Source organism: Lepidochelys olivacea (assembly GCF_965140295.1).
Source record: "Lepidochelys olivacea isolate rLepOli2 genome assembly, chromosome: 2".
Lineage (NCBI taxonomy): Eukaryota > Metazoa > Chordata > Testudines > Cheloniidae > Lepidochelys > Lepidochelys olivacea.
This window is the reverse complement of record NC_140412.1, coordinates 118,802,079-118,824,561: the sequence shown is the minus strand read 5'-3', so window position 1 is coordinate 118,824,561 and position 22,483 is coordinate 118,802,079. Positions and strand designations below refer to the sequence as shown.

The window sequence follows — 22,483 nt, the reverse complement described above, 5'->3', positions numbered from 1 at the left end:
GGTTCTAATAATTTTCACAGGCCAGATGCCCTTCTAGCCTGGGTTCAATTCTTTCCCCACCGTTCAGTGTTAGTTGTTTCCAGCAGTCATCTTGGGTGGGGTAGCAGGGGAGAATTGATGACCTGGATTACCTCCCAACCCTTAAATAAGATTTGCATAAGGCGGGAGTCCTTTGTTTCCTAGCTTCCGCCTCCCCCCTTAAGTGTTAGCAGTGGGCGTCACCCAAAGTAGCATTGTTGAAATACCGATACATAGTCAATATCCCTAATTTCAGATACAGAAATGATACATGCATACAAATAGGACAATCATGTTCAGTAAATTATAACCTTTCCAATAATACCTTACAAGAGTTATCTTGCATAAAGCATACCTTAGTTATCCTACCAGAAGCATATTTTAACAAAGAATATGGAGTATAATGTGACAACCACATTAATGCAAACATGTTTTCATAAGACCGTGGGTCTGTCTTTGCTCCTGTTGAACACCATGACAAAACTCTCACTGAGGACAGAATTGGGCCTGTTGCCCAGATCGTGGTGTCTCATCATTGTAGAATGTGATACAGGGGTCTCTGTGGTTAGTACGTTGAGCAAATGGATACTTAAATATATATAATTTACAATAGCATTTTCCAAACTTTTGAAAGCTGAGCCTTTCTTCAGGAAAATGAAATCAGTAGTGTCACCTTTCAACCCCTCCATGTTGTTGACAGAGCAGCATGGGGGAAGCTTGCAATACGACTTCCATTTCTCTTCCTCCTCCCCCTCTCCCCCATCCCTCCACTGGACAAGCAGTTGGTCAGGACACACCATACACTTTGGGAAAGGTTGATAAAGTATCACAGTAACACAGTCTCCAGGTCACTTTAAGTGGTGCATCGCATTTATGTAAGTTTTATAGAAGTTTTATTTTTCCCCACTGTATAATGGAATATAGAAAATGACCACTTAATAATTACTGTCTTCCTAGCAGGACAGAATCTTATCCTGTGTATTTTAGTACAGTGGATATAGATAAATGTAGCAGCATGTTACCCAAACTACTCAGCGATGCTTGTCATGTGTCTCAGATTAGAATTTAAATAAATACAGTACTGATGCCAAAAGTCCCATTACTCTTTTTTATGAGTATGGCTGTTAATACCTAGAGCTGCAGGAAATAATGAACAGGTATTTCCTACCACAACTGTCTTCCACTACATTTATTTATTCAGGTCTATCCTGTGTGGAAATGAAAGTACCCCAATATTTTTTCCTCTTAGTTTGCTAGCTATTGATCACATTCCTTTATGGTGATACTGTGTCCTTGGGGAATGAATGTGCAGACTGTCATTGTTTCTGGGTGAGGCGTTCCTTGTAAGGCACTGGTTAATCATCATGTATCAAAACCAAGGGATAGAATCCACACTCTTAAGAAGGCTTAATTGTCCATATATTATTATTCATGTAGTGCACCTCTAGAAAGCTGTGTTGTTCTGCTGTTGTTAGTACCCAGACACCCAATAAACCCTGCTTTCCCTGTGGTAATGTACACAAACCCGCACCCACAATATTTTGCACTAAGGTAGATAGTACTTTTCAGTCACAGATCTCAATGAAATTTATTATTCCCATTCCCATTCCACAGATGCAGTAACTGATATATAGAGAGTTAAATGGCTTGCAAAGAGTACAGAGCAAATCAGTGTCTGAGTCATGAATAGATTACAGGTTTCTAGCTTGCCCTTTGTTTGATGGGTTTTAGCTTAAATATTCTTAGAGGTACTTTTAATTTGGATGCTACAAGTGTGAGAATACTGTACCATGGATTTAATTTACCAAGTGTTAGTCAAGTTTTGACCCTGAAGTTGTGTGAAGGTTAAGTGGGTATTGAATATGAGAGGGAAGCTAAATGAAAAGGAGAGTACAGTACCCCTGCTTGAAATTGTTTTTTCCTTCCACTTGCTTAACCAGCCCCAGCCCAGGTTAATTGAAAATGAGAACTCCAGATTGTGAACTTTGCAGAGCAATCATCTCTTCTGAGAGCACCTTGAGGAGGTTGATGGGGAAGCCACTAATAGAAGCATTCCTACTTGGTGAATGGGGGGAGTGCATGAGAAATCAATAAGATACTTGCTACATCATCAAGCTGAAGATCAACCACTCTGGTCATGAAAATAAGACAATGCGGTAGTGGTGGAGAGAACGGAAGAAGGCTGCTGCTTGTTCTACAGTAGATTGTCAGTGTCGTGACTTATGGTGATGAAAGAGGCTCTTGCTCATATTAGCCTCATCATGGCTACCATGACCCTTCTGTGAGCAAAAATTGAAATAAATGTCTCTTGGAAGAAGACGTGCAACTGTTCCCAGTCCGACAAGGCATTTGGAGAGTTTTACCGAGGAAGTCATACATGGAAATCAGCGGCCTCTGATCTTTGACATGGTGCAGTGCATGCTTATATTAAAAATCCAAGCTTTGGGAGAAAGCAGTTCTAAATCTGTGATTTACTCAAGAATTAAATAGTCCCAGATGTTAAACACCAGTTTTGCTGTGCAAACAGTTGGAAGGAACCCAGCTTCTTTCTTTAAGTTCTGGTTTTTGTTGAAGATCTTAAAAAGATAATACTTGAAAATAAATTAACTGATATTGTCAAAAGACTGAGGGGAAAACGGGTATAATGATTTCCTCTAGCTGTCTTCTGTTGACATTTTTGTTTAGTTAGACTATAAGATCTTTGGGGCATGGACTATGTGCATATATAGTGGGACCTTGATCTAGGTTTGGCTTTTAGCTATTATTGTAATGTAAATAATAATACTAATAAACTGTTCTGTGTGAAGTGAGGAATATAGGCCACATAATATGCCTTGGGTACATATCTGTACTTTTATTTAAATATCTGTCCACAAGCTATTATGTCACATATATATGGCACACCTAGGGTGACCTGGGTTTAGGTTACAAAAGCTAATATGCTTGTCACATCACATAAGTCAGTAATCATCGATTCAAATGGTTATTGTTACAGGTATCACTCCATTGACTTCAGTGGAGTTTCATCCACTTATGCCCATGTTGCATAGGTGCAAATCAAGAATTATGGACTACGTTATGAGCACATCACATGATAAATTTAATGCTGAGTGTGTACAGTGTTTGGAAGAGTAGTATAATATGTAATAATTACTACCGTCCTTGCCAGCTCACATGGTGAACTGGCTGCTATGAGTTAATGTGTTCGGTAGAGGTATAGAATATGATCCGCTAAAACTTTGGATACATTATGGGTAGGACCCTACCGAATTCATGGACGTGAAAAACATGTCACAGACCGTGAAATCTGGTCTTTTGCCCGTGAAATCTGGTCTTTTGTGTACTTTTACCCTATACTTTACAGATTTCCCGGGGGAGACCAGCATTTCTCAAATTGGGGGTCCTGACCCAAAAGGAAGTTGCAGGGGGGTCACAATGTTATTCCCAGGGGTTATTGTATTGCTACCCTTACTTCTGCACTGCCTTCAGAGCTGGGTGGCTGGAGAGCTGCGGCTGTTGGCTGGGCACCCAGCTCTGAAAGCAGTGTCCCAACAGCAGCTGTGCAGAAGTAAAGGTGCAATCCCATACCATGCCACCCTTACTTCTGTGCTATTGCCTTCAGAGCTGGGCGGCTGGAGAGTGGCGGCTCTGACTGCGGGCTCTCATTGACATGGGCTTTGAGTGAGGCTCCAACTGGTTCACTAGGACATTAGTAAGTTGCGTACTTGAGCAACATGAAGTTTTTATAGTGAAACCTCCAACCAGACTAATCTTACCCGGCATTGGGCTTTGCTGCAAACCTGACAAAGGGGTTAGCTTCACAGAGATCTAAAATGCTAGACTGAGTTTTGTCAGTTTGTTTTTGGACAGAGACCGCATAAAACAGTGTCATTTTGAATTGAAGCCAGGCAAAACTTGGCAGTTTCAGCTTAGTTTTGCTTTGTGTTTTTTGGAGAGGTTGTTAATAAAAAAAAAAAAATTAAAAAATCAAAGTGAAATTCATGGGGGTTTAGGCCACATGAACTCCTGTGAGCTCAAATCCCAGAACTTCACAGTTCTAGTTGTACAATATTAAATTTCAATTGTGAAGAACAATGCGTATGTCTACACATTTTTGAATATATAAAGAAAACATGAGTGAGCAGAATAGATAGATGGTAAATATAGTGTGATAGAAAAGTTTTATTGGTGCTTTTTTGTGATAGTCTACATAAGTAAAAGAACCTTCACTATCTGTGAGTACTAGGTGGCCATCCCAAGCTTTTGCTGATAAAACCTTTATACCACACCTCTACTGTCATGTATTCTATAAACAACATACAACATATATTTTACAGGAAAAAAAAATTTAGGAATAGTTTAGAATGTTTTATACTTTTTTATTGGTACTATTTTTCATTTCCCTCCACTTGTAAATCAGACTGCGTTAGTTACTGTGAGTTCAGTTTTATATGGAAAAAAGGAAGAAATTATAACATACCCTGTAGAAACCTCTAAAAATTACCTTGAATATATTTTCAATGTCTAAACATGTTGATTTTAGGATCTAATGTCTTGGAAATTTACAGGTTTTAGAAGTAAATGCTGTATGTTTCAATGAAAGCTTAGAATGCACCCATTCCAACATTAAAAATATTTTATTTCTAGTAGGACTATGAGATGCATATTACAGAGTCAGCATGTCACAGATTCAGAACTGCATATTGCACATCCTGCCCCCCAGGCCAGGGTAATTCTGGGGGAGTCTGACTGGGTGGATTAGGTCCAGAGGTCCACTGCTGGAGGCTTTATGGCCGTGCCTTACCCTGCCCCAGAAATGAGCAGAGGAGAAGTCTTCAGGTGGCCAATCAGGGGCCAGAAGGGCCATAGAAAAGGAAGCAGCAGAGGCAGAGCAGTCAGTTGCTTCCTGGAGCTTGAAGAGGGAGAACCGAGTGCCTGGCTGGATGGAAGAGCAGCAGGACTGGGGAGAGCTCACTGCAGGCTGGCTGAGTACAGAATCTAGCCAGACCAGGCAAGGGTACCATGATGGGCCCTGCTGGTCTGGTTGAAGACTGAGCCCAGGCGAGGGCTGCCGAAAGGCCACCAACCGAGGGTACCAAGATGGGCGCCTGTTGTGCCTCTTGGGAGAAAGCCTTGGTGCTACAGACCCCATACTAGGTGACTGTATACCCTGGAAGAAGGGGACGGTATGTGTGACTTGGCCAAAGGGCTGAGTCACTGAAGACCTGCCGAACTACCATCGGCCAGAGGGCACTCATGAGAGGCAGGTGCTACGCCATTGTAAGAACAGCAAGGAAAGCATACTCACACCCAACCAGAAAGAGGGTGCCCACGAGAGGCGGGAGGAAATTCCTCATTTTGTGTAAAGAGATGAAAGCCAGGAGATTCTATCTGGTCCAGACATTTGCATGATATGATTAATTTCTTTGTATCTGTGAGGACAAGGCCCTTAACTGAAGCAATGTAGGAAGATTTGGAAATATTACATGGTTAATTGGCTTCCAGAAATCAAGAATTAGGTCATGTCTATACAGACGCTCCCCGGGTTATGCAAGACTCGATTTACGCAAATTCGCACTTACGGAAAAAGTTCCATAAGTCAGAAATAGAATTTTCGAGTTGTGGAAATTTTTGCGTAATGTACAGGTATACGTTTCCGACTTATGCAAAATTTGAGTTACGCAAGGCTTTCCGGAATGGAACGATTGCATAAGTCAGGGGGCATCTGTACTACAAACTTTGGTCGATACAAGTGACATCAACATAAAGCCTCCACAGTTAGTATTTCATTTGTGGGCATGCATACTTGGTTCCTTGTGTTGGTTCTGTGCATACTCACCAGGAATACTTGCGTCATTGCACAGTGTGGTGCACCATGGGCAGGTATCCCAGTGAGCAACCTGCCACTGTCCAGCACACTGTCTTTTTGGGTAGTTTTGGCAATGCACGGTGGGACAGAAACGAGTTGTGCAGGTGTGACTTGGAGCAAGAGGTCAACTTCCCAGTGTACAGCTGTCTCCATCCTCTATTGTCATCTATATCCCATTATTTTTGTGCTTTTTTAAAAATCCCAAGAAACTATGCAACCCATCCTCTGACAGATACATGGAATCTGCACAGTTCTGCACTATTATCATAAGTCTTGCAAGCACAGAATGCATGATCCTCTGGTATTTGCAGAGCCTTAAGAAGAACCAAATTGGTGGGAGACATGATGTTTCCTTGGAGGACGGATTGCTGTGAATCATAGCGAGAACCAGTTCAAGGTGGTTGGTGGTGTTCATGGAGCAACTGCAGATGGTGGAGAGCTGCTTCTGGGCCTGAGGAAACAAGCGCTGACTGGTGGGATCGCATCATCATGCAGTCTTGGGACAATGCGCAGTGGCTGCAGGACTTTTGGATTCACAAGGCCACATTCTTGGATCTGTGTGCCAAGTTCACCCCAGCACACTAACAAAGGGACACCAAAATAAGAACAGCACTGAGAGTAAAGAAGCAAGTGGCACTGTGGAAATTTGGAATGCCAGTTTGCTACTAGTCAACGGGAAATCCTTTTGGAGTTGGGAAATCCACTGGAGGGGCCACTGTCATGCAAGCATGCAGGGCCATTAATTGTCTCCTGCTATGCAGGACTGTGATTCTTGACAATGTGGATTTGCAGCAATCAGGTTCCGAAATTGCTGTGGAACAACAGATGACACACAAATCCCTATTTTGGCACCAGAGCACCTTGCCACCGAATACATAAACAGAAAGGGCTACTTTTCTATGGTTATGTAAGCATTGGTAAATCACTGCAGATGCTTCACCAACATCAGTGTGGGCTGGTCAGGGAAGGTGCATGACGGATGTATCTTTAAGAACACTGGACTGTTCAGAAAGCTTCAAGCAGGGACATTCTTTTATGATCAGAAACAAGGGCCGTTAGAAGAGCTTATGCTGCTGAGGGAGCCTTTGAAAGAAGAGTTTAATAGTGAGCCACAGTAATGCATTTTATACTGTGCTCTACCTCGCCCTGCTGTTTTGAGCCTGTTAAGAATTGTGTGGTGCTTGGTGTACTGTACATTGATGAATATAACACTGTCCATGCACCTATTAATTTTGAGGTGTTTGCTGTAAATTTATTATTACACTGTGTTTGTCGCTGATCCTGTAAGTTGTGTCAAACTGTATAGTAACAAGTAAGTGGGTGCTTTCAGCAGTGCTAGGCGCTCTGCAGCATATATGGTGAAATAATAAAGATTAATCATTTTCAAAATATAGGTAATAGGATTTTATTCAATAACAAAACCAGTGCAAAGAAAAATCTGTGCAATTTAAAAGCAAATACGATAAAACCTTCATAAATTAATGGAACAGAACAAGGGGAAAGAATGCGGCTTTCACAGGTCAGTGCATATGAAGCTGTAGTTGTCCCTTATGTCCCTAGGAGTGGGGTGGTAGGGGTCGGGATGCAGCCCCTGATGCCACAAGGAATGTTGAAGAGGGGTGAAGAGAGGTGCCGTAATGCTGTTCTCCATGGACTGCAAAGGGAGGCGAGCCTGTGACTGTTGAACATGTAGATCCACAAGAGTCTGCAGTATCTGTGCTTGCTACCAGAGAAGCCCCATTATGCCCTGGTGTATCTCCCTCTCCTTTTCCCTCTGGGTCTCCTGGGCCTTTCTCCTGTCTGCTTATTCTTTCTCCAGGCTGTCTGTAGTGTTCACCCTCTAGGCACTCTGCTCACGGTCTGATGCAGCACTGGATTGCAGCATCTCACTGAACATGTCATCCCAAGTCCTCTTCTTTTTCCTTATCTGGCTCAGGTGATCCACAGGTGTGGAAGGGGGACCTTTTGAGGCCGCAGTGGCAGCAGCTGCAGATAAAACACGCAGAAGTGCCATAGTCAGTATCGTCACAACAGAAAGTGAAAGTTGAGACTCAACTCCCTTTGCTTTTTCCCCTACAGTTTTAAACAAGACATGCTTATTGACACTTATGCTTTGGGGTGCTTGTGCGCATGCCACTCAAAGAACCATCCATGGTGAGTATGGCCTGCCAGGGGTGAGGGAATTGTTTGGTTGCATGAAACTATAAGGATAGGTTAATGGGAGTGAATAATGGCACCATTTTTCACAGGTGAAGGCTATTTTAGCTGATATCTCACTCCTGAAGGTAACAAAGGCACAGAGAGCAGCTGCTGGTGGTGTCCTGAAGCCACTCAGATCCGTATGCTGCTAGCCTGTGTACTGCAATGGTGCCTGCCGAAGTTATTGCTGACTGGTGTGGGAAAGGTTTCAGAGTAACAGCCATGTTAGTCTGTATTCGCAAAAAGAAAAGGAGTACTTGTGGCACCTTAGAGACTAACCAATTTATTTGAGCATAAGCTTTCGTGAGCTACAGCTCACTTCATCGGATGCATACTGTGGAAACTGCAGAAGACATTAATATACACAGAGACCATGAAACAATACCTTCTCCCACCCCAGCAGGAGAGTGGGGTGGGAGGAGGTATTGTTTCATGGTTTCTGTGTATATAATGTCTTCTGCAGTTTCCACAGTATGCATCCGATGAAGTGAGCTGTAGCTCACGAAAGCTTATGCTCAAATAAATTGGTTAGTCTCTAAGGTGCCACAAATACCCCTTTTCTTTTTGGTGTGGGAAAGTGTCCTACTGCGGAGGAAGAAATAAGGCTTCCATGGCTAGAAACCTTCAGGAGAGGATTGCAAAGTACCTCCATGAAAGTTTCATTGAGATCTCTCAGGAGGATTCAAGGGACATCCCTGTGTACATAAACAAACTGCTCTGCGTAGACCCCATTGCTATGGGCAGTGGATATCTCAGACCAGTGGAGGCAAAGCATCGCCAAACAGCCAGGGATGGCCCTACCTGCACTCCGACCCAAGGCTCCCTCCTTCCTCCCACTCTTCCCCCGTGGCCCCAGTCTAGGCCGCTCCTCTTCCCCGAAGCAGGCTAGGGCTAGGGCAGGCCAGCTGGCAGCACAGGGGAGCTGGGGCTGGTGCACACTCTGGGGCTGGCCAGCTGGGGTGGGGTGGCCTGGGCTGGCTGGCAGGCCAGGACTTGGGGCAGCTGTGGCAGGACTCCTCCAGCTGTGGTGGGCGGCTCGGGGCTCTGGGAGGGGTGGGGCCAGTGGCTAGCCTTCCCAAATGGGTAGTTCACACGCCGCCCATGCCCTTTGCCTAACTTTACAAGGGAATGAAAAGCAGATGATAACACTGCCTCTCTTTGTTGTACTATTGCCTCTTCTAGTAAAAGTAAATTAATGAAAAATCAATAGCTGTGTCCGCTTAACTTGGGGGTGCCATTAGTACATTATTGTAATGGGAAATCCAATTACACACTTACCCAAGGTTCCTTCCCCTGCGTTGTGCTCACCCGCACTTGACTGCTGAGACTGACAGGACTGCGGTGGAGCGTCAAACTGGTCCTGGCATAGCTTGACTCCTCCCCGCAGTTGTATGTCTCCCATCCTCACTGTTCACATCAGGGGTCAGTGGTTTAGGCTCCTAGGAGATATCAATGGTGGTATGTGATGGTGGTGGGATCTCCCCCAAGCATGGCATGCAGTTCTTTCTAAAAGTGGCAGGTCTGCAGCTCAGCACTGGATCGACTGTTGCCTCCCTAGCCTTCTGATATTCCTGATGCAGTTTTTTTGCTTTCATGGGGCACTTGCTGCTGGTCCCTGTCAGACCCCTTCTCCTGCATCCCCTGTGCAGTCTGCTCGTAGATGTCCATGTTTCTGCCGCTGGTCCGTAGCTGTGCTTGCACAGCCTTTTCTCCCTACAGGCCCAGGAGATCCATTATCTCCTGTCTGTTCCAAGCTGAAGCGTGTCTGGAGCGTGTAGCAGGCACAGTCAGCTGGGCAGTTGCCACAACAAGGGAGCACTGCTAGGTGTGCTCGCCAAGCTGGACAGTCAGGAAAAGGCATTTCAGTAATTCACTGGGGCTTTAAAGGGAAGGGGGACCTTTCTGTCTCTGTGACCCTGGGAAGAGGAGTTCACAGCTGTGACCAGAGCAGTCAGTGTTGGGCATTGTGGGACAGCAGCTGGAGGATGTTAGTCAACGTAAGTAATGCAGTGTCTACATTCATGCTGCGTCGACCTCAGTACATCAACTCTGGCTCAATGCCACTCGGGGAGATGGTGTTACTGTGTCAGTGTAACAGGGCATTTACATTGGTGGGAGACAAATTTTAAGTGTAGAAATGTGCACAACTAGGTTGACGGAAGAGGGCTTATTTTGAACTAACTTTGTAATGTAGAGCAGGCCTGATTTTAGCTTACATGCTGTGGGGTTGAGAAGCTCTGGGAAGATATAAAAGTAGAATTTCCAGTTGTTTGAGTTGCTCAAGGCATATGGAAATACAAATGAAAAATTTATAGAAAACCTTTTTACTTTTACATTTTAAAACATTAGATGCATATCTTACACCTTAAAATAAGGGGCATAGCTTCCAATTTGTTTGAACTGGTTGTCAAAATAGGCATCTTCTTGTTTCTATACTCTGTTTTTGTTTATATTTCTTGGGCAGAGTTTCCAATAACAGCTAAACCCCACAGTACTTATTCAAAGTTTCCTCAGACAGAACTCCCCGAGAGTGATATTCTGTGCTCTCTTGCACCAGTGTAAATCTGTAGTAACTACTCTGATGTCAGTAGATTCACACTGGTGTAACTGAGATCATTGACTTCAAAGGGACTTTTACCTGAGTAGGTCTTCAGTCTGTATGATGAAGATGGAGGTACCTAGGAAAGAAGAAGAATTAGAGGAAACAAGAATACAGCCTAGGGAGATTGGATCAACTGTCAGGAAGCTGCTGCTTGTCAAGTAATTGCTTACCTGTCATCTTCCTACTTCAGGGAACTGGTGAAGAGATAAGTTCTGTTTCAATTGTTTCTTGATGGTGTCTGTTTTATCAGCTTAGTACACCCTCTGTCTGATATATGGCTGAGGCAGTGCTTTTTTGGGGAAGTGCCAGATCATGAGGGAGGTGAACCTCATGACACCCAGGAGGTGTTGTTCATGCCTTGTTTCCAATAGAAATGGCTTCATTCAATACCTTAAGGGAAAGTGTAGGCCATGCCATTTATTAAATTATATTTTACCTCCAGGCCTTTCTTCCTTTGGAACTGTGTTCCTTCCTTGAACCAGTTTCACATACAACCACAACAGTTCTCTATTTTGAAATGAAGTTTAAACTTTCCTTTTCCCAGCAACTATGCTGACACCACTTGATAAAGTTCTATCAAAAGTAAAGTATGCTTTAGGTTGCTTTGTGAAAGGAGTACAACTGTTTATTTTTAAATAAGTTTATATATTTTTTAAATTACAGAACACCAAAGCCTTCTAAATAACTATTTGTTGATAGACTGTAATAGAATCATCAAAGTAGTCCCTTTGTCTTTACTGTGTATTATTTCTGTTCTAGTGCTGGGATATTGTTATATTTCTCCATTCTTATGGCATCATGTATCTACCTGAAGAAAAAACAGCAATAAAAAACCTTCCTTTAGGGAATTTATGCCGTTTTCCACTCCCTCTCTCCCTCCCATAGTCCTTCTTTTGGCTCACAGCGGTCACATGACTGCTAGCAGCCAACTAATAATTAAAATATATCTGTTAATTGATCCTGGAATCATACAGAGTTTGGTTTTTCTTTGAGCGCACCACATTATGTGCTGCAGTAAAATTACAAAGTATCAAAATTTCAACTATCTAAACTTAGGTTTTTCAATCTCTGTAGTATCTGAGTGTTGCCTTTTGGATATGTTTCTTTTTTAATTAATAAAATAAATGGCTGTGTATCTGACATTTGTTTACTTTTTGCCTGGGGACAAGACCAATTTATGTAACATCTGTCTCTTGAGATAGTGCTATATGTAACATTAGTTAAGTTAAAATAGTTAAATTATATTTCTTAAATACTAGATGCAGGAGTAGAAGAAGTTACCTCCTTCTCCCTTTTAGAGGTGTTCTATGGAACCACCCTAATTTATAGGAATTCCTCTTTTTACTAGTGAACCAGAATGGTAATGGTCAATCAGTGGTTCTGAACCACTGAAATAGAGTACTCTGTGTGTCAACAATAGCTATTCAGTATCCAATGCCACTCAAATTCTATAGTGGTGGGCAGTGGATTAAAATCTAGATAAAATGCAATAGAAAAATGTCCATGTTAAGCCTCTTGCACCTTCGTCTGACCCAGCTTGTGGGTACTGCAGCAACAAAACACATGCTAGATCCTATGAGAAAGAAACATTATTATACATAAATCTAAATTGGTACTTAAATGCTACAGTCAGAGACACACTAGAAATACATATGGGACTCAGTCCTTCAAGATGCTGAACACTATGGCCCTGATTCAGCAAAGGACTTAAGCATGTGCTTAACTTTAAGCATATGGATAATCCCATTGCAGCCATGAATTGAGCCAAGCTAGAATGTTGTTTAAATAAAAATAAAAAAGAAAGAAAGAAAAGGAACATGATGTTAGGATGCATTAATGAAAGAGAATAATAATGGTGCCATCATATACATCAGTGATACAAACGCATCTTGAACACTGTGTTCAGTTTTGCTCACATCATCTTAAAAGAGGATCATCAGAAATAGGAATGGTCCAGAGAAAAACAACAACAAAATGATTCAGAGCAATAGCTGGAGTTGATGAATGCCGTATGAGAAGAGATTTTAAAAAAATTAGGAGTATAATTGCCGTTCGGGGAGGAGAAGAGTAATAGTGCGTCTCTCTTACCAGGATTGATTCAACTCCCACTGAAGTTAATGGGAGTCTTTCGGTTAATTTCAGTGAGGGTTGGATTGGGTCCACATAGGGAATTAAGCAAAAGTTAGGTAAAGTGATGATTGAGGTAAAGTGATGACTGGGATAGCACAAGCAAGTTGGCTTTCCTGCTTATCCTGTCCATACTACAAGAACTAGAGGGTTCTTGAAGTGAACCAATAACAAACATTAATAAAAGAATTTTTTTTAATCCATTGGTAGATGACGTTATTTTCTGGTATTCTGTGTGTGACAGGTTCCCTGGGGTGCAGCCTGGGACCGTGGAACCGCTGTGCCCCCTGAACTCTCTCCAGCCTGGGCTGTCTCTCACATGCCTTGCTAGTGACCAGCAGCAAACCCCTCCAGGTGCCGTTATCGCTCAGCACAACTGCTTGGGAGACTCAACACCCAGCTAGATTGCATGAGTGCTCCCAGAGCCACTCATGAATCACACAGAGAAAGGCACCAGAGCCAAATCCCCCCAGCTCCCAGCACTGTACCTCCGGAATATACTGTCTTGCACTGCTCAAGATGAGCAGTGCAAATTTATTAATTGGTTCACCACTTCATCAATGGAAAGTAGATATATACCAGCCTTTGCAAAACCTGAGCAGATTTACCACACACTTCAGACAAACTCACTGGAAAAGATAAACAGTTAAACAAATTTATTGACTACAAAAGGTAGATTTTAAGTGGTAGGCAAAAAGTCAGAGTTAGTTACCAAAATAAAATAAAATATAAGCATGCAGTTTAAACTCTCAACCCTGTTAGACTGGGCAACATCTAGATTAAGCAGTTTTTCTCACCCCACTGGATATTGCAGTCCTTAATATACAGGTTTGTCCCTTAAACCTGGGCCGATCTCCTCTGTTGGAGTCTTGTCTTTTTCTGAGGGTCTTTGTTGCTTGCAGCATAGGTGAGGGAAAGAGAAAGACCAAGCCTGGGCCCCTAGTGTTCAGTTTTATACTCTTAGTCCCATGTGGTTAGGGAACACACAAGTCCAGGCATGTCTGGTGGGCACTACTGAGGCGCTGTGTAGTTCCTGCGCAGTAAAGCAGCTTTCTGCGGTGTAACTCCCGAGGTGAACACGCTTTCTGTGGCCAAGCCACTTAGTGCGCAGACATGGTGCAGTTGCAGCGCTGTAAAAAAACCTCCCCCGACGAGAGGCTTGCGGCTTTCTGCGCCGGGGCTACAGCGCCGCGGTGCCAGTGTCAACACCCTGGTCGATTCCAGCGCTGCGATTGGGCTCCGGGAGGTGTCCCACAATGCCTCTTCTCGCCTCTCCGGTCGTTGGTATGAACTCTACTGCCCTGCCCTCAGGTGGCCAACCGTCACCCCCACCCTGTGCATTCCTTTGGAATTTTGAAAGTCCCCTTCCTGTTTGCTCGGTGACGTGTGTTTCCAGGTGGCCAGGCCTGCTCCACGCGCCAGGCGATCCCCCGCTTGGAGCAATGCCGAGCTGCTGGACCTCATCAGCATTTGGGGAGAGGAGGCTGTCCAGTCCCAGCTGCGCTCCAGCTGTAGGAATTATGATACCAGTGGACAGATTTTATGATGCATGACAGAAAGGGGCCATGACCGGGACACGCTGCAGTGCAGGGTCAAAGTGAAGGAGCTGCAAAACGCCTACCACAAGGCACAGGAGGCAAGCCACCGCTCCAGGGCTGCGCCCATGAGGTGTTGGTTCTACAAAGAGCTGGACACGATACTCGGCGGTGACCCCACCTCCACTACGAAGGCCCCTGTGGATACTTCTTTCCCCGTTAACGGTAACTTTCCTGTGCCACTCTGCTGTCACTGGGAGGTGGGGGCAGGGGGGAACCACTGCTGCACACAGGCGAGCTGCATAAGGGCCAGGGCAGAAGCCGCAGTCTTGGAGAAGACCCTCCCTTGATTCCCTGCTCACCCTCAGCAGCGAGATATCTTCCATAATGAACACAGCCTGTGGAAAACGTGGGGACAGTAATGATTATAAGGCCCCCCTAAAGTGCTGGCTCTCCCCAAGAGCCCCATGCCCAGTGTACGGTATGGTCCTGGATCACTGATTTCCCCTGCCCCTGTGGTTACTCACCATTTTGGGGGTCTTGTGGCTCACGTGAGCTTGCCTGGGGTCAGCCAGTTAGGGACCAGGTATGTGAATAATGGCTGTGTTTTAAATCACTGAATCAGTGGTTGGTGTGTTGCAAACAATACTGCTTCTGTAAAATGTTGCATTTTGGCTTCACAGATATGACCTTGGGAGCCCAGCCTCCCTCTTTGTTATCACTGCATGAATGCCTGGGCAGAATTAGAAAGCAGCCACAAAGAACTAAAGGGGACTTTCTGTGTGATGTCATGATGCACGCTGCGGCTGAAAAACAAGAATTGAAGGAGTGGCGGGACAGCGAGAAGAGGGACCGAAAGGAGAATGCGGCATGCCGGAACAAAGCCGCAGAGCGGCTTTTAAAGGTTATGGAGCACCAAGCGGACACGCTCCAGGCACTACTAGCACTGCAAACCGAGCAGCTCCGCGCCCACCCTCCCCTGCAGCAACTGTCGCAAAACTTTCCCATGCGCCTCCCACCGTCAACACACTCTTATCAACCTCCTGACTCCAGGCTGTACTCGCTGCATTCCACTCCTGTCCCAGCACAGTCCAGCCCTGTGGACTCCCAGTACCACTGCACTCAACACCTGTACCTCTGCAGTTTAGCCCTGCTGAAGTACAGTCCCCGCTGCACTGTACTCCAAAGGACAAGGTTGCAGATGATACTTGGACATACACAAATCATACATACACTTGCTCAGCCTGTTGTTGAACTGCTCCTTGCTGGTATCAAGGTTCCCCATGTATGGCTTCGTAAGCCATGGCATTCAGGGGCAGGCAGGGTCTCCCAGGATCACAATGGGCATTTTGACTTCTCCTATGGTGATCTTCTGACCTAGGAAGAAAGTCCCTGCTTGCAGCTTCCTGAACAGGCCAGTGTTCCGAAAGATATGTGTGTCATGCACCTTTCCCAACTGGCCTGTGTTAGTGTCCGTGAAATGCCCACAGTGATCCACAAGAGCCTGGAGAACCATAGAGAAATACTTCTTTGGATTAGTGTACTCGGCTAGGTGGTCTGGTGCCAGAATTGGAATATGCTTGCCATCTATCACACCTCCGCAGTTAGGGAAGCCCATTTGTGCAAAGCCATCCACAATGTAATGCACGTTGCCCAGAGTCATGGTCTTTTGGAGCAGGATGCGAATAATGGCCCTGCACGCTTCCGGCAACACACGTACAATGTGTTGTCTTTCCCACTCCGAAGTGGTTAGCGATTGATCAGTAGCAGTCTGGAGTAGCCAGCTTCCACAGTGCATCGCCACATGCTTCTCCAGTGGCAGGGCAGGGCAGCTCTCATCCTCATGTCCTTGCACTGCAGGGCTGAGGCAAACTCATCACACAGTGCCATGAATGTGGCTTTCCTCATCCGAAAGATCTGCAGCCACTGCTCGTCATCCCAGACTTGTATGATGATGTGATCCTACCACTCAGTGCTTGTTTTGCGAGCCCAAAAGCAGCATTACACTGTGGTCAGCACCTCCATGAATGACAGAACAATCTCATGTCGTAGCTACTACCTGCGGTCAGATCAGTGTCCAACTGCTCTTACAAGTGGCAGTGGAGTTATTCCTTAAACTACAAAGGTGTCGGGTTAGTGAGAGTGAGCAGCATATTGGTCCACAGTGCGGGATCCGTTCCTGCAGACCAAAGAGGCAGAGCGCACAGTACACAAACCGCTGAAAGATGGCACCAAATACAGACAGAAGCACGGGGATTGCTGGGATGTGACGCAATGCATCGCAGGGCATTGGAACAGGACCCAGATTGCCCTGCGACTCCCCTCTGCCTTCCCACAAGTCTTAGTGGTAGAAGAGGAAGAGATGCTCTGTGGGATAGCTGCCCAGAGTGCACTGCTCCGAATACTGCTGCAAGTGTCACAAGTGTGAACATGTTATTGCGCAGGCAGCTGACAGTGTGACAACAGCGGTTTCCCTTCAGTGCTCTCTGAGCAGCGCTGTAAGTCTGCCAATGTAGACATACCCTGTGTCTCCAGGCAAGGTTGAGCAATTTCCCTTGTGTGGCCTCATGCAGGTGAGTCATTGAATTGTAGCTCCCTTGCTGGACAATGGCTGTTGATGGGTTGTTTGACACCCCGCCCGGGTGGTTACTTTCCTTGTTGTTGCCTCTGGGGAGCTAATATCTGGCTGAATACTTACAGTATGTTTTAGTGACAGCCATACCACACAATTCTCATAACTTCATATGCATTAATGAAATACATAAATGGATAGAGAAATGACTTTCAGCAGATCATAACCTTTCCCTTGATACCTGACAAGGCATGCTTTACCTGTAAGATCATGATTATATAAAAATGAGGAATATGGGGGTTATAGGATGCTCCCCCAATGTATTGAATGTCACAGTGTGGTGCACTGATAATATGCAAGAAACTGTGGCAGTCACTGAGCTCTCAGCAATGTTTTTTGTACAGCTCTGAATATTTGTACTGGTGCCAGTTAAGCTGAGAGACAGAATGCCAACTAGTGGAATACAATATAGAAAAGAATGTGTTTTATATATCGCTTGCCATATTCTGGCACTTTACTGTGTAAATGCTGAGATGGATAAAATACATATATGGCAATGACTATAAGCAAATGTGTCACCCACTGTGTCCACATAGTGTTGTGGACATCATTAGAATTTCTGTTGAAAAAGGGACTATTGGCAAGGATAAGTAAAAGTGTTCCCTCGTAGCATGCTATTAAAGTTTATTAATTTTTGTAGCCAGGGTAGGGAAATAGTTACATGGGGCCTCTAAACGGTTTCTTAGAGCTATCGAGGAAGGGGGAGGGGAAGAAAAAAGGCCAGGGTGGGGTGTAGAAAATCTTCCTGAATTCATGGAGATGCCAAGTTTTCTCCAATATGTTCTCTGCAGGCTAAAAGTAAGATCTGAAAACAATCTTTGCTAAGATCTAACAATACATGAAGAAACGAGGAGATCCTTTTTGTAAGTACTGCTTTATGCAGAGTAGAACTATAATATTGAGAAATGATTTCACACCGTGCAAAAGTACGAGATTCAGCCCTTAAGCCGCAGGTATCTCCAATAATCATGGCCTGATCTTTTCCCACTCCTTTTCCCCTAACACTTTCTTTCTATACCGATTTTGTGCTTCTGTCCTTTCCCCCATCCCCTCCCCCTCCCCATTATCTTTTGTTTCTATTGTTTTCTGTTTTTATTATTTTCATTACAATTTGTTTGAATGTCGTTAGCCAAAACTTTCAGAAGTGCCCACTAATTCTGGCTACCTCAATTTTTGTGTGCCCAGTTTGACACAAGGATGTCAGTGTTCAAGTCAGTGGGATTCATGGATGCCCAACAATTCTGAAAATCAGGCCTTAGTCATTGCAAGTTCGATACCCAGCATTTAGTGGATGCTTCTGAAAATTTGCATCAGAATAGCTAGAGATAACAAAGCTCAGATAGAGGTCTTAATGATTCCAGAGCTTGGGGTTGTTTAGTTCCTGGAATTTGGCTGAGGTCCCTTTCTTGTCATTAGCATATTGTAATAAAGTATACTTAATATATACTATTTAGATCTCCAAAAAACATATAGGATACATTAAATTGTTCTATAGATACAGTATTTCATTATGTAATGGAGAATAATTTACAATGCGGTGATGTTTCATTCAGTGCAGGAGGAGATAAATCTAAATACAGTTGCACCACTGTGGCGCGCTCGCTCTCTCTCTCTCTCTCACACACACACAACTCTCTTTCTCTCTCTCTCTCACTTCTCCCCTGATTCCGCACATGACAAACCCAATGACATTGAAACAAATGCCACTATACTAGTCAAAGTCTGCTGGTAACTACAGTAATGTACCAACTAGAATGCTGGCTAATTCACTAGCAGTTTTGAGAAATAGGGTAGAGGTTAACATTGTGTAAGCTATAATGATTACATTGAGTCTGACTCCACACCTTTGGTGGGACTTACTTGAATATATGATGTACGTACAGTAGTTACTTCAGAGGTTAGTGTGATACTCTTTCAATCACAATTGCAGTCAAGAGAATTATATGGAAACTTGAATGTATTTTAAACAATGATGTGTGAATGTATCTTGAACTTAGTATTTTAGAATGTGACTCTTCAGAATATATAAATACAATTTATGAGCCTTAACCCTGCAAACTCTTAATACTAGGTGAAATTCATCCCTGGGCAGATGGCCAGCAGAATGTCTGTGCCACTAAATCCTATACTAATGCATAGGCCTGATGCTGGATTTGTGCATGTTGATTAATTTCATCCTTATGTGAATAGACTTCACTTGTGTGACTAGCCCTGTGGGTATGTTCCCTGTCTTTCTACAGTTTAATGCTCAATTTACTGCCAAGTTAGCAAAGGCTTAGCAAAAAATACAACAGGTTAAATGGTCAATTTAAGTACCTTTGTTTTATTTGCAAAATATTTCACTTTGCTTCAATATCAATAACACTGAAGTAAATGAGAGAACATAGAAAACATTTGACAGTTAAAAATATTTAACAAAGGAGAAAGTTGTGCTTTGTAGTTTCAATTGGAATAATGTTATCGGCTATGTAAAGTAAACTGACTTTTAAAACAATGGGATAATAATTTCCTTTCTGCCCTATGCACTAGTGGATTTTATTTTCTCTCTCTCAAATGAATGTAATACTATAAAAATGGAAGGCCTGAAACGGGTATAACATGGACAGTGATAATGCAAGCATGTCACTCTACCCTGCCTATGGACTTATAGCTTAAGCAAGTAGAATCACCTCTGGGAATGAGAGACTACTTCAATTTTCTATCTATACATGTTTGATATTTGCCTTCTCCAGTGTGATTGTGAATGAAGGTGTCAGTTGTAGTGGTGGTTTGTGTGAGGTCATTTTGCATGTTTTGGTTTGTGATTCAAATTTTCTTCCCTGGATCCAGTTCTTTTTGTAACTGAAGTGAAATGTTAACGTGTCTCTTCGCTTTCTTTTCCTTTGAGCTTGTGCTGGGTTCTTAGAAATTGTATACAGGGGAGGAGCATTGAATCAGTTTCCACTTTGCTTAAATTGTAGAGTCTGCATATATTCTTCTAAACTTTATTATGCCATAGCTGACTAAATATTTTATTCAAATAACTTGCCTTTAAAAACAAAAAAAAGAGAAGAGTTCATTTCAAACTTTGTTCTTTAACTTTGTAGAAACAGATTTAGACAGGCTCATCTAGTCTGTTGATCGTTATTTAGCAAGCCTTCCCTCCCTGGCATCAGGGAATAAACTAGGGTATGTCTACACTATGAAATTAGGTCAATATTATAGAATTCGATTTTTAGAAATCGTTTTTATTCAGTCGATTGCGTATGTCCACACTAAGCGCATTAAATCAGTGGAGTGTGTCCTCACTACCGTGGCTATCATTGACTTATGGAGTGGTGCACTATGGGTAGCTATCCCACAGTTCCCGCAGTCTCCGCCGCCCATTGGAATTCTGGGTTAAGTTCCCAATGCCTGATTAGGCAAAAACATTGTCACGGGTGGTTTTGGGTACATGTCATCAGTTGCCCCTCCCTCCGTGAAAGCAACGGCAGACAATCGTTTTGCGCCTTTTTTCCATGCGGACGCCATACTGCTTTCAGCAAATGGTGCAGTAGGACTGTTAACCGTCGTCAACCACCATGTCCGCTGCAACTCTGCTCTGCTGCTATTGTCTCAGTAGCGAATTTCTCCATGTTGTCTGTCATGGGCTCCCGGGTACGTGTGTTCTTTGTCGAGGAATATGCCCCGTGCTAACCATTGTCTCCACCTCTTCCGCTGCAACTCTGCTCTCATGAATCCACTTTGCAGGTCCTCTCGTCGTTCTCTATAAATATCTATTCTCGTGGCATCTGTCATCAGCCACCATTTCTGCTGCAACTCTGCTCTCCTGCAGACGCCATACCACGGCAAGCATGGAGCCCACTCAGATCACTGCGGCAGTTATGAGCATTGTAAACACCTCACGCATTGTCCTGCAGTATGTGCGTAACCAGAACCTGCAAAAGCAGGCGAGGAGGTGATGGCAGCGCGGTGACGAGAATGATGAGGAAATGGACACAGACTTCTCTCAAAGTACGGGCCCTGGCAATCTGGACATCCTGATGGCAATGGGGCAGGCTCATGGAGTGGAATGCCGAGTCTGGGCCCAGGAAACAAGAACAGACTGGTGAGACGGCAGAGTGTTGCAGGTCTGGGATGATTCCCAGTGGCTGCGAAACTTTTGCAAGTGTAAGGGCACTCTCATGGAACTTTGTGACTTGCTTTCCCCTGCCCTGAAGCACAAGAATACCAAGATGAGAGCAGCCCTCACAGTTCACAAGCGAATGGTGATAGCTCTCTGGAAACTTGCAACACCAGACAGCTACCGGTCAGTTGGGAATCAACTTGGAATGGGCAAATCTACTGTGGGGGCTGCTGTGATCCAAGTAGCCAACGCAATCACTGAGCTGCTGCTATCAAGGGTAGTGACTATGGGAAATGTGCAGGTCATAGTGGATGGCTTTGTTGCAATGGGATTCCCTAACTGTGGTGGGGCGATAGACGGAACGCATATTCCTATCTTGGGACCAGACCACCTTGGCAGCCAGTACATAAACTGCAAGGGGTACTTTTCAATGGTGCTGCAAGCACTGGTGGATCACAAGGAACATTTCACCGATATCAACGTGGGATGGCCAGGAAAGGTACATGACACTTGCATCTTCAGGAACTCTGTTCTGTTTCAAAAGCTGCAGGAAGGGACTTTCTTCCCAGACCAGCAAATAGCTGTTGGGGATGTTGAAATGCTTGTAGTTATCCTTGGGGACCCAGCCTACCCCTTAATGCTGTAGCTCATGAAGCCATACACAGGCAGCCTCGACAGTAGTCAGGAGCTGTTCAACTACAGGCTGAGCATGTGCAAAATGGTGGTAGAATGTAATTTGGACATTTAAAAGCGCGCTGGTGCAGTTTACTGACTCGGTTAGACCTCAGCGAAACCAATATTCCCATTGTTATTGCTGCTTGCTGTGTGCTCCACAATGTCTGTGAGAGTAAGGGGGACACGTTTATGGAAGGTTGAGGCAAATTGCCTGGCTGCTGATTACGCGCAGCCAGACACCAGGACAATTAGAAGAGCACAGCAGGAAGCACTGCGCATCAGAGAAGCTTTGAAAACCAGTTTCATGACTGGCCAGGCGATGGTGTGACAGTTCTGTTTGTTTCTCCTTGATGGAAACCTGCCCCCTTGGTTCACTCTGCTTCCCTGTAAGTCAGCAGCCCTCCCACTTCGATCACCGCTTGTAGAGGCAATAAAGTCGTTTCAAAATCATGCATTCTTTATTAATTCATCACACAAATAGGGGGATAACTGCTAAGGTAGCCCAGGAGGGGTGGGGGAAGAGGGAAGCACCAGGTGGGGTGGTGGATGAGGGGAGGAGGGAAGGAGAAGGCCACACTGCACTTCAAAACTTATTGAATGCCAGCCTTCTGTTGCTTGGGCAGTTCTCTGGGCAGCCCCCCACCCCGCATTCTTGGGCGTCTGGGTGAGGAGGCTATGGAACTTGGGGAGGAGGGCGGGTGGTTACACATGGCTGCAGCGG

General features: G+C 44.4%; 1 protein-coding gene across 2 annotated transcripts in view; it reads left to right on the top strand.

The window, feature by feature from the left end:
• The window catches only part of FARS2 (phenylalanyl-tRNA synthetase 2, mitochondrial), a 367,678-nt gene that overhangs the window by 28,114 nt on the left and 317,081 nt on the right, over positions 1–22,483 (top strand). The gene's annotated exons all lie outside the window — the stretch shown is intronic.